Consider the following 10,701-nt stretch of genomic DNA (forward strand, 5'->3'; position numbering starts at 1 on the left):
ACAATTTAACAAATATTTCCTACAAAAAAAAAAAAAATTGATTAAATTTAAAACTGCAAAACTTTCAATCTGGAGAACTTAGAAACCAAACTCCCATAAGGTTTTTGTTTTGTGAAGTGTGCACCTTCAACAAGAACTGAGTACACTACCAAGCTCCCGATCAGCTCTGCTGTCCTGCCCTATAAGGAGACTGAGTTATAATGTAATTCTAGTCAGGGTAAAACAGCAAAATAGAAGAATTGAAAGTGGCAACTGTCACATTAAGTGCGTAGGCTTACCATGCACTGCATACTGGAAGAACACAGAAAATAAGGTTCCAATATAATATCTGCTTCAGCATCTGCCTCCCTGACAATAACAAGAAGAAATAGAGTGTGTTATCTACAGGAGAACTGCAGAAGTTTCAACAATCCCATAAAGACTGCCTGGCTGGCACTGTGATAGGTGCATTTCTGAGAGTGTGCTGGCAGTGCTGGCTGCTACCATTTGCATTCCCCTCATATCACAGCTGCTGGCAGAGTAGCTCTCCAAGGCAGATTTTGTCTTCTGACTTCCCTCATTCAGTTTACACGTAACATGTTAACACTGGTAACACTGAAAATGCACAGTGCATAGTGTTACTCATCCTAGTGGTGCACGTGCTGACTAAATTACTTGTCAAACTTCACTCAAAAGAGTTTAATTTGCCTTTGTGATGACACCTGGAGGATATCTTACAAAGTACTGGCTCTTTACCCCTCTCCTGGACAGTTTTCCTTTATAGATTTCTACTTCTGTCAGTGACTTTCCATTCCTCCACTTACTATAAGCTAGAGTTTTAAAACAAAGATGCACAGAATACTTTAGAAGGCAAAAGATTAGATGTATATTTTTTAAAAATTCCTCCAACCTCGACACCATTGGCTCAATAGTTTTCTCCTGACTTGCTAAATGCATTTCCTTAAATATCAAAAGCATAGAGTTATATTACCTTTCTCTGCAGGACATTTAATCCAGAGAGAACTAACTATTCATTGGTTTAGAACTTGCCCAAATACATCTTCAGATCATTTAATCATACCTTTAATTTGCACAGTCTATTCAAGATTTCAAAGTACTTTTTCACTCCTTTGATCTCTTAGTAGGAATCAGTCTGATCCTTGATACCACATTGGGTTTGCTGACTTTCTCTTTGAATTGAGCCAGCCCACAACAGTGCTGAGCTGCCACTCTCTGTCAGCAGAGCCTCTTCAAAGGAGCATCTGCTCCCAGAAACTGGATTTACTTTGCAGTCAAGGGAAAAACACCCATATGGGTCTCCGTGACTCATACAGAATTTTATGTGAGTCAGTGATAATGGTCACTAGACTCCAAATCTGGGTATTTTTAGAAGTTCCTGCTTGTATTTGCAAACTCCAGTAAAAACTCAAAAAGATGCACAGTATTAATAATATGTTGAAATATATGTGTTTCCCTCCTTCTGTCCCTCATCCACCAATGAGCACAAAATAAAATGCAACAGAATAATTGAGTTAGGAACTGTAGGAACATGAGTTTTCCTAATAATCTCCCATGTTGCTTTACATTTTTCCAGTTCAAAGAAGTGATGACAGTACAAGGGCTGTGGAAAATAGCGACATTGCTACTATCAGATTCTGAAATATTTTCACACTAATGCCTCATGTGTCAATAGCAGAGTTTGGACCACTAGCTTATGCTGTCAATGTTCTAGTGACCTGCATAAAGCTACTTACCAAAATGGAGAGAAATTTGAATGCACCATTCCCTATTAAACAATTTATTGTTATAGTGGAACTGAACTAAGAGTTTTCTGCTGACAGCAGATTTTAGTCTTCCTCTCCTAACAATCCGGTTGTTTTCATTTATTTCAGACTTCCCTGATCACTCAGAAGAGCTTTCCCAGACCATTATAACACTGGCATTAAATAATACTCTTTTTCTTCCTTTCTTGGAATACTTTTTGCCAATTTAGCAGGCTCTAAACATGTAATTAGGTACTGCCAAAACTGAAGAAAATAACCCATGGCACAGTCTAAATGAGGAGAAAAGAAAATAACATGCTAGTGATCATCAAAACAGTCCATTGATTTGGATCAAATCCTAATAGGAACCCACAGCCTTGCAGATCCTGGAGTCTTCAGCAGAGATTCTCAATCTGCCATGCTCACTGACCTGCCTTACATATTCCTGATAGCCCTTGCCCCCTCAAGTTTGTACTTTAAACAGACACAGCAAACAGCCAGAAGGAAGACAGAATACTCAAAACTCATCCAACACTTCAGGGTCGAGAGCAGGATTTATTTAGTCTCAAATCAGCACCAAAGTCTAAAGGCAATGTGATCTGAAACTTTCAAGGCCTTCTGATGTGAGTTTTTCCATTTTTGGTGTCCTGGTAGTTTCTTGGTCTGATTTTACCTCATGTGCCTGCAGATTTTTTACTCAAGGTCTAAACACATACATAAACAAGATTGAGTCCCAAGTACCAGTTTGTATCAGTACTTTTACAGTTCCACTATCTTTAACAGAGAAGTATTAGCAAAAAGATGCATCACAACAAAACAAATTCCAACGAAAAAGAATTCCAGATGTTCATAGAAGTAAATCTTGTTAAGAGTATATCTTGTTAGTGCACTAAGATATAGGCAGGCAGGCAAGCAGCTTGGTTCACAAAAACCTAAATCAAAAGGCAATCTTCAGTCATGGCTCAGCCTGCTAGGTGCCCATACACAGTATAATAAACTTAGGTGCACAAAAATAAGTGATGCTAGACAGATTCCCTGTATCATTCTTTCTTCATGAGTCTTACATCAAGAAAAGTGGAACATTCAATCGTGAAATACAAAAATGCTATAAATCCTCTAATATAAAGCACGTGCATGGCCATTGTTAAGAATGGAACTTCACAATGCAACACAGAAGGTGTTCTTTTCTCACACTAACTTGTCTGTAAAAGGACTTTGCAAATAGGAAACACAGAATCCAATGGATATGCCTAAACCTAAAACAAAAGGGAAACGAAATCAACAAGGTGAATCTGTCCCAAATACTTTGAGACATTGGTATCACCTCCAGGAGAGTATTTCTAGACAAATGCACTAGAAGAATGATTATATCATGGCTCAGCTCCTTGCTTGATGAAGATCTAGTTAATTAAGCAGGTTTATTGGCTGAAGGTCCAATTATAAGCTCGGAGCTCAGCCTGAAATTTTGATCACATGTAAGTATCCTTGCCATACTCTGAAGAAGGAAAGCTTATATCTCAAATAAGCCACCTTTATTTGAGAAATAAGGTTATTTTCTTCCTTTTTGACCACAAACCCAGTTCATCAGCGCCCATTGAGCACAGCAGCAACCAACCCACCAAGGCTTCCACAATAATCAAATTGTTGAGTGTAGGTGGGTCCCACCCACTGCAATGCTGCCATATCAGTCACAGGACAGGTGTGTCCAGTCACCAGCAACAGCCCCAGCCCTTGATCCCACAGCCTGTGGGGTATCTGAGTCTGCTGCAATTTCACAGTGACCTGTCTGAACCCAAACCTACTCAAGCCTCTGAAACCAAACCTCTGTGCTGGAACCAGCAGCTCTCATCAGAACAGAACTCAGCACACTTAGATGCCCCTTTTGGAAACAGCCCAAAAAAAACCTAAATAATTTTTTCAAAATGAACAATCCAAATTTATATATTCATGCCACATGACAACCTAAACTTCATCCAGCCTAGAATCAGACCAGTGACATCTTCCAGATGGAATTTTGTGTAACAGATATTTCTGGTACTACCACTTATAACACAGTGCATTATAAGATTTGTTATCTGAATATGCCAGCAACGATTGATAATTAAGTCTACCCTATAAAAACGTGTTGTAATTAACAAAGTAAAAAGAATTTCAGGTTACAACTCTGTACCAAACCAACCTGACTGTCCAGACTTTTTTAGTTTTAGAAATAAACCTGAAAGCCCTGAAATTTGGAAGTCAGAATATGTCTTAAATCCTTTTTTGTTTTGAACAAATTTATCAGCCTTTGCTAACTCCCAGAAAACATTATATTTCTGTTTTCAAAAAATATAAAATTACCCTAGGAAGATGAAAATGTGAAATCTAAAGGGTCCACCCTCAAAAATATTGGCTTTCTGGCACACAAACAGCAAGAAATGGCAATATGTGCAAAAGATGTATAACATTTTCAGAATAGCATTTCTGCCCCCTATTTTAAACCCCTGTTTTTAAACAATAGAATAACTTCCTTGATGAGCATATGTGGAAAGTAATTGAAAATCAACAAGCCTGTTTTTATACAGCTCTCCTCTATATTACAGCTTTTGAGATCAGTGTAATTCTACTAATGCATTAACACTTTTCATAGCACCTCTCAGGTTATTAGTTCCTAGATGAGCACCAAAAAGATATGAATCCTTCAAACACTTTAAATAGAAATTGGGGGGAAAAAAAAAAAAAACAACAACAAAGAAACAAACCCCAACAAACCCTCCAGAACCCCACAGGAATAAAAGTATTGCCCTAGAGTAAGTATGAGGTAGAAAATGCAGTTATTTCCTTCTATAACATATTTGTGTGTATTTATAGATAACAACCTGCATGCTAATATTATATCTGCTTATACTCTTTCTCTGTTGAGGCAAAAAAAGAAGTGCAGATTTTTCCACCTAATTGGGGAAATTACTAAATTTGCTGTCAGCAATGCATTACTATCATAGAATAGTAATTTCAGAGACCCATGAAAACCTGTTATAAATAAGTGTAATTTTTTTCCATTTAGAAACACAAAGAAATCCATTTTATCAATGGCAGATGAAAGTAAAACTCTGCAATACAGTCTCCTTTAAAGTTTTTTGTTGTTTTTTTGTTTGTTGGGGTTTTTGGTTTTTTTTGGCAGTGTGTTTGACAAGGAGAATAAATAATCACTGAGAATAATATATCCAGGCATTTATCTATTTGGTTTTTTTGTAAATTCCATATCAACAAACTGCAATTACAGTTCCCACTAGTGTATCTTCAATGGAGAGTTTTCTAAAGACTTATGCAACCAATTAGGAGGATAGTTCATGTAACACATGAAGTCTTGGGGCACATTATTTCAATCATAAGCTGTTGTTCCTGACTACTGACTAGATGGCTTCACTTCACAACACTCTATTTTAATTCATTATAATTATTTCATTAAAACTCAGATTTTATTTCTTGCTCCAGAAAATCTCATACAAGAAGCTGCAATAGACAGGCGCTGTGTATATTAGACAATTTTGCACTCGTCTGGGTACTCATGATCTGTGAATACCAGAGATACAAAAAAATACACTGAGTCTTACTTGCAGCTCAGCAAACAGTTCATGGTAGATTTTTATGCTGCTGATCAGCCATATTTCTACATTTATTCTCATGAGTTTTGTTCTTTCAAAGTAGCATTCTCTTTCAGATCAGTAAGAAAAATCTAAAGATTAGAAGCATGAAATTGCCAAAATTTCATTCTGCAACTACATTTCTTTAACCTTCAAAAAATTAACCTGATAAATTTTGATTCAAAACCCCAGGGATGGGTGCAGATCAGTGAAAGTTCTTATCAGTGTGCTCACTGCAAAGCTGTGTCCGTTTTTGTCCCACTCCTGGGATAGGAAATCCTTCTCTCCATAGCTTTGGAGTAGTCAATTCCATCCACACTGTGTACATATGTGAAACCCACAACTACTATGCCATTATAAGTATCACAACAGAAGGCACAGCCCATCAGGAAACCCGTAAGATCAGGATTTCTAAGAAAATTTCAACTCATAGACAGCTGTGCTTTACCTATTAAAACACATTCAACTCATTTGCATAGCTAAATTTGGATCAAATAAAGGGAAAACACTAGTTTTTAATTCTGTTGCCCAAAATTGAAACTGAGGAACTGTATTTTATATTTGAGAAATCATTACAGGAAAAAATTCTAGCCAGAAATCTCTCTTTATGTTTTAACTATTCTACTTACTATTCAGCTTACACTTCACTGTGGGATTTCTTGTCATGGTCTTCATTTCCTCTGAACTTGTCCCTGTGCTGTTAGTTCCAGGAATTTTAACATTTTTCTAAGGATAAGGTTTTCAAAGTTCCTTGCTTGATGACTAAATGTCATTATCTGAGATTCGGGGTTACATTTAAGAATATTATCTGGCATCTCTGTCATAAGAAATTCTGCATTTTCATATTGTACTTGTTTGAGAATATTGGGCTTTTTTTCCACTAATGCTGCCAATACTTGAAACCAAGCTTTCTTTTGTTGTTTCCACACATGCTCTTCACTTCCCCTCATTTTCAGTTTATGTAATATTGATGTGAATTCAATCCTGAGGTTGCTAGTATTGGCAGCTCAAAATACTCTGTATTCCGCAAATATTATCATCTAAATAGACAATGAAAATTAAAGAAAAAGAAAGCCTGAAGAAATTAAATAGGACAACTGGATCTCTGCATTATCTGCTTATTCGTTTTCTTCCTCATAGTCCTATAGTTTGCAAAATATTTTTAGCATTTTTACTGAAACTTTTTAGGATGCTGGATGTGGAGTGGAAACACTGGAATTTATTGTCCCTCTTCAACATAATAAAAACGCTAAAAACAATTCCACCACATTTAATCATTTTAATTATAAGTTTATTGCTCGATTCTCAAATCTTCTGGGGCATTAAATTAGACAATTTGGTAGTATCTATGACTTTGCAATGTCTTGGGAGACATCATAGAAGACCCTCGTGAAACCACTTCATTCTGCTGTTATCTGCAGTCAAATGTAGAGTGAAATCTTTGTAGGACAAGAAAAATAGCAGTAAATAAGAAAAAGCAAAGTGAAAAACAGCTACTTGCACTGTCCCAAAGAGCATTTCACTGGATCCAAAGCACAGGACAAATTTAGAGAACACTTTCTGCTTCTCCTACCCAAGTCTTAATTTCTGGAAACAGAAAGAAACTCAAAGCTGAGTTTCTCTAACACCATTTTCAGTTGAAAGAGGGACAATAGATAAAGTTGCTCAGAAGCAGTACAGAAATGAACTGCAGGGAGGAATAAGCTGGTGATCCAGTTGTGATAAGGAAAACAAGATCTATTTGACAGAAACTTCAAACTCTACCTTAAATCCCACAAAGACTGATTTGCAGTAGCTAGAGCTTTGGATGCTGCTTGTCACTATAGTACCAACATCAGAGTCCTGTTCCTCCACAGACTTTCATTCTCTAAAATCTGTCCCCTGGCTGCTTTCTTGGCTCCTGTCATTAGAAAACCAAGAGTACAGCATCAAAAAGAAATGCTCACCGTATTACTCGCTTCAGCTCAACAGCCTGGAGCCACATATTTTACTGCTAATAGAATAATACCACATTGTGTGACTTTGAAGGGGACAAACACTATTTGAAGTGAATAAACACTAATTGTAAGCATGGGAAGGATTTGGTTCATTAAAAAAATCACAGCTTTTCAGCATGGGTGAGTCAGAGGAATGTATGCACTCACACAACCACGACCAAGGTCACAGTATTTCCACAAGTTTTCACACCATCTTGTACAGCACAAAAATCCATTTGCAGATATGTCTTGTCTGCAGGCAATCATTTGAACTTTTTCCCCATGTTAAGTTTCTCTTCCTGAAACCCACTGAAAAGTTTCTCAAACAAATACCTGACTAATGCTAACAAACCATATGTTAGATCCTAAGGGCAGTCAAAGACAACACAGCAGAGCTGCCTGAAAACTTAGTAGATACTATAAGCAGCACAGTTGGGTGGCTTAAACCTGCAGATCATGCTAATTAAAGGGGAAATGGGAAGAGGTTAAGAAAAATAGTCTCTCTAAATAAACCTACTACTAACAAATGCTAAGTTTCAACATACTAGGTTTTTCTAATTAGAGAGAAGCAAAGTTAAAATAAAAATAAAAAATAAATACTTGTGTAATATTAGTATATCAAGTGGATGTATTTTCTCAGCTACAAGGATTTTTTGTTTGTTTCTCAATGCTATATTTAATTTTCAATAAACTGACAGGCAATGCTTAAGGGGCGAGACTAGAGTCTGTCCAACAGCCTAGTCTTATTCTGAATCTTATTTTAGATCAATGCTTAGGGTCCCTTCTAGCTGTCCTCACAAACATGAGTTTCACCCAACAAAAAATGCTGCGGTGGTGTCAGGATTCACTACTACACCTGCAGAGGGTGAAAATCACAAAAGATTGTGATTACTCTCCTCTCTGTCTAATTAATGTGCTTCCATTTCTCATTATTGTTTTCTACATTGTTTTGAAAAAGAAAGCTGCTGAAATATAGAATCTCAGGGTCTTCCTTCTTGGCTTGTTTTTGATGTAGATATCTGGGAAGCTCTCATTCTCATACTCTTGGTAAGGAAAAAATCTTGTATCCTCCCCACAAATGAATTGAAAATACATAGTTTTGCACAGCAATCTCATTAAACACATACCTCAGCCTATTCCATTAAAATGTAGCTCAGGTGCACCTCTGATGTATTGAGCCAGGAGCAACATATGCAATCCAGTATTTGGATGCTTGGTTCTTTTTTGGGGTACCCACTGCAAAGAGACATGGAAAAACTGGGGAAATTTCAGCAGAAGGTCACCAGGATGGTCAGGACAAACATTTGACCTATGAAAAAAAGCTGAGGAATCTGGGTTTGATCAGCCCAGAGAAGGGACGGGTTGGCAGAGTCATAACAGCAGCCCCCAGTCACTAAGAGGGTATAAAGACAACATATCAGGGCAATTCTATGAGCCTTTCATCTTAAAATGCAGTCATTGGATTCCCACCTTTCACTTTTTTTCTGTTGGCCACATTTACTTTTTTATAATAGGAGGTGGCCACTACTTTAAAAATATAATTCCATGTACTTTTATGACCATTTACCCTCTCATCTCTTCTTCATTTAATATTATAGAAAACCACGACATTACAGTAATGCAGTAGTAAAATATTTGGAAGATTTTATGTGAAAATTCTTATCCAAAATAGCAACAGTCAGAGAAAGAATCCTAAGAGTACTCTCTCTTGCAAGCAATTTGAACATTCTGGTCACCTTTTCTGGTGTAAACATATATGTTAGCATTCAAAATAACATTGAATTAATTTTAAATTAAGGCAGAATGATAACTTAGAGCATTGCCTATTACAATCCAGGATTTTGGATGCAAAAATCTAAAGCAAAACAACCAACTTAAATTACACTTCTTTAAACAACAAACAACTTCCAGCCATAACAATGTCCTTTAGAGAAATTCAACTTTCAGTAGAACACTACCTCGAGGGAAACTGTCATTATTTCCCTTTCTTGGTTACTAACCAGTAATTTGCCACTGGGAAGGCACAACCCACTAACTCAAGCCAGTAATTTGTCACAAAACATCACAGACATTCTTTCTAGGTATCAGCATGAAGTCCATTGATTTTATTACTTACAGGAGGGAGCCCCCTCCAGGAGAAGGAAAACCCAGGAAAATTTCTCATCAGACATTACCTGGGACTGAGCAATTCCTTATAGTGCATCTTGAAGTAAGTAAATCCAGGTTTTCTTGCTCTCAGAAATTACAAAGTGGCCCTTTTCTCCAAATCATTCATGACTGAAGACAGTAATAGATTCTAAGAACATGTTATTATGAGGTCATCCATCAGTGCATGGTATCTGAAGGAAAACCTTCCTGTGACCCAATCTTTCCTCACCTTCAACCCCCTCAAAAAATTCTAGCAATGGCAAAAATGGCATCACCAGAAACGGTCTGTGTGGTACAGAGCATTTATGTGGTACAGAGCATGTATAGCAATATATACAATAACAATTGTATATATTATAATAACAATAAATTACAGGGATCAAGATTTCCTGTTCCATTTTTCTGAAACACATATCACTCTGCCATTCTCTTATAATCCTCTTGAATCAAAGACTGGGTCTTCCCACATGATTCAGGGCTGAAGGTGAAAGGAAAAGATTAAATCTTTGCAAGAATGGGAATGTTAAAAGAAAATCCTCACCAAAACAAACACACACACACACACACGCACCAAAAAAAAAAAAAAATCCAACAAAAAACCCCAGAAAATAGCCCTTATTAAAGTTTAGTCTAATTATTTATATGAGTTTGCACATAAGGCTAAGCACCCCTATATCTTTACAGACTGGGATAATAATGAGGAAGCTCACATTAAAATGGTATTCTTTTGAATGCAATTATCTTACAAAATACAACAAACCCAGGAATGAAACATAATTATGACACTCATCTTCCCCAACTACATCCAAACACCAAAGATCCTTAAGAATAAAATATAGTTGTTGCACTCCTCAGTTTAAATACTCCTTCCATCTGTATTGACAAATTAAGCCTGAATAGAAATACAAATTGACATGAAATTACTTGCACCATTTTCCAAGTACTTTGCTTGTATGCATTATGATTCTTACCACATGCAGAATTTTGAAATAAAATCTTCAATTCGCAGATTGCCTCTATAATTTTTATAGCCACGTTCTGAGACCTGTGTGGTAAACACATTAATTAAATATTTGTGCCACTAGGTGTGCTACTAGAACTTAATGAATGTTATCTATATAAGGCATCAATATCCAAAATATAAAGCTTTATAGTTTATTAGTAAAAGTACATTCTTTATACCATGACAGCATTCAATTTTCTTCTTTGACT

This window comes from Erithacus rubecula (genome assembly GCF_903797595.1).
Source record: "Erithacus rubecula genome assembly, chromosome: 2".
NCBI lineage: Eukaryota > Metazoa > Chordata > Aves > Passeriformes > Muscicapidae > Erithacus > Erithacus rubecula.